This window comes from Meleagris gallopavo, chromosome 5, assembly GCF_000146605.3.
Source record: "Meleagris gallopavo isolate NT-WF06-2002-E0010 breed Aviagen turkey brand Nicholas breeding stock chromosome 5, Turkey_5.1, whole genome shotgun sequence".
Classification (NCBI taxonomy): domain Eukaryota; kingdom Metazoa; phylum Chordata; class Aves; order Galliformes; family Phasianidae; genus Meleagris; species Meleagris gallopavo.
In genome coordinates, this window is record NC_015015.2 from 52,194,678 (window position 1) to 52,202,345 (window position 7,668).

Below are 7,668 nucleotides of genomic sequence, written 5' to 3' on the forward strand. Positions count from 1 at the left end.
CTTGTGAGGCAGGCTGCTCTGACCTGTGCAGTTCTCCATTTTATATAATCAGTGCTTCTTCTTAATCCACGGGGGAGTGTAAGCTGAGAGAATCAGCTTTCAGTGCTTTTCTCATGGGGATAGGAAAATCAGTTGGATGCCATACCTTGAGGCTGCCTTGCTTGTAATGCCAGGGCCCCAAGGAGCTGCACAAGGTTTGTCCTATTGACGTGTATCACATGGGACATGATTCAAGAAAATAGAGCTCCATCAAAAGAGGGGTGGCCAGCAGGGACAGGGAGGTGATTGTCCCCCTCTACTCTGCTCTTGTGAGGCCCCATCTGGAGTACTGTGTCCAGGTCTGGAGCCCCCAGTCACAGTTAGTGATGGGATGGAGCAGTAGTATGTTCCCATCCTTCTTTATTAAAGTAGGATATTAATAAAGGTAAGGCATTATTCCTGTTACTATTTTGGGACACATCTGCCACATGTGGTGCCAGTGCAGCAAAGAAATAGGATGACAGGTTCACAAAGTGTGGAAAACAGGGATTTGATGCTAGTGCAACAGCAGTCCCAGTGAGAAGTTAGGACTAAAAAAAGCCTGTTTGAAGTCCATTTTTGAAAAGAAAGTTGATGTTTTAAAGGGTTTGCTGAGAAGGCATTCAATCCTGCTACAACACTGCATCATGCTTCTCAATGCTATAATCACATCAAGAATGGATTTGGGGGCCTGTCTGATTTTGAGAAAAGTGGAATACAGATGTCGCAGTTTCCGTCTAGCACACAAAACTATGAGGATGGAATATATAGACCCTTCTGTTTTAGAAGCTCAGAACCTCCAGGGATGCTTCTCTGGAATTCTGGGAGGGGAATATATACCATATATTGCTAAAACTTCTCTGAGGATAAGTCTTTCCCATGTGTTTTCTCTTGTAGCATATAGGTAATGACTTCTGCTTTTTTTTTTCTGCTTTCTTTTTTTTTATTGAGGGGAAAGCTGGTTATTTCAAGGGGTCAAAACCAACTGAAGTTAAAAACTTTTCAATTGTAGGAATAGAGGTCAGAAATTTCTCTTTAAAACTGACTTGGAAAAAAGGGAAAACTGTGTTTGGGGGTTTCTATATGCTAAATAAAAAATTAGAAATAACTTTTTTTTTTTTTTTGTCCTTCTATAGCTATTCCTTGTATTTCCTGGAATGTTCCGATAGACAGTTGCAGTATTATGCAATCAAAACTGAGATAATACAATTAACTGAGGGAAGGGATTTTTCTCAGCTGCTTAAAATTCTGTGCCTTGTTTGTTTCTTCTGTTGCTTTTATCTGAGGCCTGAATGAACTCTTGGGGAAGAAAAAAAAGTGTTTAGAAAAATGTGCAAAAGACGCTTTCAGTTAAGGATAGCACAGGCTTGCAAAAACAACTTTTGCTAAAAAAGATTTTACACTGAAGATGATAATGTATAAATATCAGCAGGAAAAGAAAGCCCACTTATTTAAAAATATTCCAATGACATTGTTTGCAGAGTAAGCAAAAAAAGCTAGTGCCATCAGAAGCTGTAGATTCCAGTCCGGAATTGCAAACTTGCATGGTTTGCATGTGTCTTTACTTCCCTCTACTTTTCTTAATAGCCCTTCTCCTGAAAAAAAGATGTCTCACAATGATACACAAAACTTTGAAAATGACCTGGAGAGTAAAAGTAATACCGAACAAACAACTTCTTTTATCATCTCATTTTGTTTGAGCCAGATTCTGTTTTCATGGGAAGGAACAGACTCATGAATTTTAAATATTTATGACAGAAAATCAAACTAGCTAATCTCCTTTTATCATAGAAAAATCTTTTTTATTTCTAACTTGTTCCATGCAGCAGTCAAGTACCAAAGCTGAGATTGTCACTCAGAAGTTGTGTGTCATACATTTATGTAAGAACTTGTTCTTTAACATTTAATCTTAATTGTCATCTTGAAGTTGAAATACTGAGAATGAGATGAGAAGGGAACAGAAAAAGGGTTATATGATGAGAAATGGCTAAACAGACCTTTTCAGTTCTTGTTAGAGCCATATCCAGCCCTGAAATGAAGGAAAAAACTTAGAACTGCTATTGTAAAGGAAATCTTGGAGAAACATAGTGGCAAAGGAGACAAATGTGAAAACAGGTACAGTTGAGAGCAACAATCAGTGCTTTCAATACAATTTTATCAAATATATTATGCAAAACAATAAGGAAAGAAATTATTGCTGTGATAAGGACAGCTCTGAGAATGATAAGTCTTGTAACAAAGAAGGCTTATTTTCTGTCGACTGTTTGGATGAAGGTAAAAACAGTTACTTGAAGCCTCAGAAAGATCTCTGCTCTTGAATACAACTCCCGAGCAGTTGTTCTACCTCACTCACTTCCCTGCCCGGTGTTCCTGAGTTTGATTTGGTAATTGCCACATTTTGACTGTTTACTCTTGTTCCACCCCCTCTTACCTAACATGTCAAAAGTCATAGAAGTTGCTCTTTAAAAAAGCCACGAGGGCTGCAAAATGTGTGCCAGAAAGACTTTCAGTGTTACTGATGGGCTAAGAGCAGTGCCTCTGCTTGCACAGGGCCCCAGAAGTTGGAATTTGTTATGAGAAACTGACCCTATATCAGCAAATTAAGGAATAACGTTAGTCATTGCTTCACCCACTGGTTAGGATAGGATATCACCTTCAGTAAAGGGAGAATAGGAGGCATAGATGAACTTAACGCATTTTCATTTCCTGACCAAAGCAGGGTTGGACAAATAATTGATGTTTCTGTAGAATGTAACTTCTTTCCTGTGATGGAAAACACAATTTAGTAATGGGGGAGTGGTGGTATTTAAATATATGCTATTAGTCAACTGTACCTTTGATCAGATGACAGAACTTTGACATACGAGGCTTGTGATTGACCTCAGCATACGTGAGGTCCCTCATAGCTAAGCTGTGTTAATGTAATGCTAAAAATTGTGATCTAATATTTGTTTCATCATGAAGTGTTTCCTAAGTGTAGTTAGCCCCTTATCCATTTAGCTATCTCATGTGCTCCATCCATCTTAGGTACAACACAGAAATTGCAGCTTGGTGAAGCAGCCAGCTGTTGAACTGTCACTGTAGAAATGTCTGTCCTAGGTTGAAATGTTATTTGCTGTCTGGTGTTCAGAGTTTCTTGTCCAGTGCCTGAACTAGCACAACAGGGTTTAGAGCCTTCCTTGTCAGCTTCAGTACAAAGGTAGCCAAGTTAATTAAATTGCTTCCAAGGGTAATTTTAGCAACGATGAACTGATTTTTTATAAAGCAGTCAAAGTCTACTTTTACTGTTGATTTTTTTTCTGGTAGGTTGGTCAAGCTGGTTGAGTTCAGCAGAGTGGTAGTGACAAACGGATCTCTGATGTGCTCTTTTAACCCGTCTCAAGCTTGCCAGCTATTTGCCTCCCATGTAGGAGTTTTGTATCAGCCAAAACTAGTTTGTCACTCTAAAGACAGCAACAACCAGGTCAAACTACCTCTAAACTTCCACTTACAGTCCTGTGCCACTGACTCATATACGTGACTGGTACATAGTTGAGTGCAGTTGTCACAGGCTCCTTTCTGTTGGCTTCTTCTCTTGTTGCTCCTTTAGCTAATTTTCTTTAGATATGTCACTTTACCTTCAAACAGAAATCTTCCAACACTTCCAGTTGACCTCTTAGGAATCCTGCAGAAGAAAAATGTCTCATTAGCAGCTTGAAGAATTTTGTGTCAAATCTGATTCCACAATGCTGGAGTACTTGATAACGTGGGCCCTGGGTTGGCCTGACTGATGTTAAGAGACAATTCAGAGCAAAGAAACCATTTCCTGAGTAGTCCTCTCATATAATAACCATTCCTAATGCTTCTACAGCATTGAAATAAACAGCAACCTAATTCACTATCCCAGCCTGTTTGTGAGTAACGCAGTATCACATTTTCCAGACAAGACAGATGAGAAAGAAGGATTGTCTAAAGCAAAATATAAACACAAGCACTGGAGCTGTGATTAACTAGATGTGTGCTACCCCTTTTGCATAAGTACCTCTCGGCCATGTAAGTCTTGGTTAGGTTTTATGGAAACAGGATAGATAAGGTACTTGTCTACACGTGCTGTGTTTGGTAAGTACATATTTCTTGTACCTCTGACATAGTGATATATTTACGCACTGTGCTGTTTCTTATCTCCCTGTTGGGGTTGTTTGTAACTAAACTTTATTTCTTAGCATCAAATTAAAAGTATTTCTCTCCCACTGTCTGTGTTTAATTGTGCTACTGAAATTGGAAGGAGCAGGAAATTGAAGAGGGAGTGAGTCTAATAACTGCTCTGGGACAGCAGACTATTGATGCTGTTAATATGATTACAGGCACACGTCAATGAAGCAAAAAGATTTTCCTTTACCTAATGGTCACCTAAGATACGTATTTGGGGATGAACTTTAACTTCTTGTGAACAGAACCTGAAAGAAGTTAAAAGGTGATGAGTGCACAGAATATTCAAGTATCTCATTCTTTTCCACTTTGAAATGTATCAAAGTAAGAGAGCTCACTATTAGCTTGTTCCATGCTTATTTACAATATTAAGAGCAGTAGAAAAACCCTTTTCTAGAATTGTCTCAACATAAGCTGTATATATATGCGAGCATGTATCTCCCAGTTTATTTGCCTTATACTGCAAACCTTTGTATACCAAAACTTTGACAACTTCTCGTGAGAGTGATCCCATTTTTGCCCTTTGATTTGCCTATGAGCTGTGTGATTTGTATTTTAAAAGAATTGCTCAGTTTATAAATGAGGCAGATCCTGGCAGTGGTTTGAGAGACACATTGCTTATGTTTGCCCTGAAGCTATGGAGTCTGTCCATTCTTGCATGCTCAAGTCTATTGCTCTGTACTCTCTCTGAGCTTTCCAATTTACAAACCAGCTTGAAATCTCATTAGAAAGTCTGTGCTATGAAACGAGCCATCCTTTCCTGCTATATCTAAGAGCCTGAAATAATCCAGCAGGACAGTCCAATGCTATGTCCTGTGAGCTGTGTCAGCTGTAACAGGCAAAAAGCACATTAAGGACTCGTCTAGTCCCCTTCAGCCACCGTCTTGAAGCTAACCATTTTGACCTCTCTAGCCTGTGTACCCCACTGCAGCTGCTGAGGTTGCACATGGAATAGCTTTGCTTTGGAGCCCTACTGCTTTGCAGAGCTAACCATGAGGCTGTGGTTAGACTCTGGACCTAGGACAGAGTCAGTGACTGATGCTTGCGTGGGCTATGTGAAAATTGATAGCAGGTAGACTTGGTGTACAGCAGGAATATGATGAGCTCAACAGGGGAAAGCCCGCTGTGATACCTCCTTATGGCCTAGATGCCTGGAGAAGAAAATGAATTATACTTCTAAGAGGAAATGTGTTGAGGTGTAATGTTACTGGTATCTTTTATGCCTACCATGGAAGTGTAGGACCAGCAAGTGGATTCTGAAGGAGACTGATTATTCACATTAGTTGTACAGGATCAGCAAAGAAAATATTACAACAGTTACTCAGTGAGACAGTCAACATATTTGGCCTCAAGGCCATTTCTATACTACAACGTTGACACTAGTATAGGCATTGACCTTGTGGACCTACATGGTGAGATGTCAGCACAGTTAAGCAGTTTGGTCTGAGCATCTGCCTCAGTAATACAGTTGGGGCATGAGTTTTACTGCCCTTTTCCTTTGAGGATTCAGTAGCGTTCTTGGAGCTTTGTGAAAAGATTTGATGATAAGAACAAAGTGTTTTTCCCTTTGTGAACAATTTTTGATTTCCAGTTCCTCATATGTCCTATGATTTTTACAAGTTATAGGGTGATGGAACTTCTGTGATACAGGAAGTCTATGTGTCTTTCAGAGGCATGCTGAGGAGCTGCTTTCCTGTCTGTCCTGGGATCTGTAGAGGGGTGCCTTGACATTTTAAATAGGAACATTTTCACACAGAACTGCCTGGCAATTTGAATTTTCTTTGAAACATCTGATTTTGAGACAGCACACATGGTGTCCTTCACTCAAGAAGGTGCCCTTCACTCAGGCACAGCTAGCATAAGTGCTCAGAACAGAGAAGAATTACAGCTTTACATGAAGGATGATTTCTAAAGCCTGAAGAGTTGTCTTAAATTGTGCTCACTAACAGGGAAATAGAGCTGACACACAGACAAATAACTGAATTTCTTTTTCAAAAACACTATGATAGTTCTATAGCATTCATATAGTCCATATTCAAGTGTCAGCTATTCAAGAGGGATTCAGATATCGCTAGCTTGGCAGAGAGGAGGAACAATTGTTTGCGTAGGTTCACTGCCTCACTTTATGCTTTTAATTTGGATGCTGGCTGCAGCTGTTTCCTGGTGTTGGTGATCAAAAGCCTCAGCTCTGTACACCACACATAGATGACAATGACAGCATGAATGCATGCAGACTTCCTCCAGGAGCTAGGAGAATATTGAAGGAAAGTCTATGAAAACTCAGCAAGTGGCAATTCTTGGTATACTTTCAGCTGACAATGACACTGTGCCTTCCTAAGCAGATATAAAACTAAACTCTTGATGATATATACAAATGAACCTGTCCCCAGATATGCTCCTTATCATTTTTTTCTTTAAATGAAAGGACATTTCATGTTTGAAATACTCAGATTAATGGCAGGTTTACAGCAGTTTGATTTGAAACCTGCTTTCTAGGTAATGTCAGGTACAGTGGAGATAGACAAAGCATGCTGAAATTTAGGACTCTGAAGAGAATTTCTTTTTCTTTAGCACAGCCTTATTCTAAGGGAAAAAGCTACCATACCAGAGAGCTACACTCAGACTCGAGCCACAATCACTAGATAGCCCCAAAATTACTTTGAATTCAAAGGGTCAGACCTTGAGGATGGAGAGTTGTTCCACCCATTGCTCTGCCTGTGTCCTCAGGGCGGTTCTTTTCCCCATCTCAACCAGCTTCCTAGTTGTCACTGCAGTATTGTCCAGTGTGCCACTTTCTGTGGAGGTATACAGGTCTGCAGAAGGAGGAAGATTATCCCAAAATGAGTCAGATGGGATGGAGATTGTTGTGGTTTTGTTTGTGTAGGAATACATTTTTTGGTTTGGAAAAGTACATTTTAGTATGTTTTTGGTCCAAATCACCTGTAAGCAATACTTACTTAACTGGATCCAAATGCTTTTGAAATCAGTGAGGTTTTTTTATGTGCCTGTTGGTCCAAGAACATTTAGGGATCTGGCATGTCTACATCCCCTTACTGATACATCTCTCTTGAGGCATGGCATCATTCATCATTACTGTCGTCAGCAACATTAATGGCATTTTCAATAGTGAAAAAGATTTTAAAAGTAGGTTGTCCTATATATAGAAACCACCACTGTCATCCATGCCAAGGGTTGGATGCTGTCAATGGCATTGTTAAAATAATTATTTTAATTTATTTTATATAGAAAACTTTTTATTTGCAAGAATAACAGAGTTAATCCTTTTACACTCAACATGTGACCACACTACTGTACATTGGAGTTGGATTACTAGGGCTGGGGGAATGCCATCTTCACAGGCCAAGGAACAGCCTCTCCTTTCCCCTGGGACTGTTATCTCTTGCATTTATGGCTAAAGAGCCATACATTCAAACAAAAAAATGAATCTATCTGTCTGAGAGT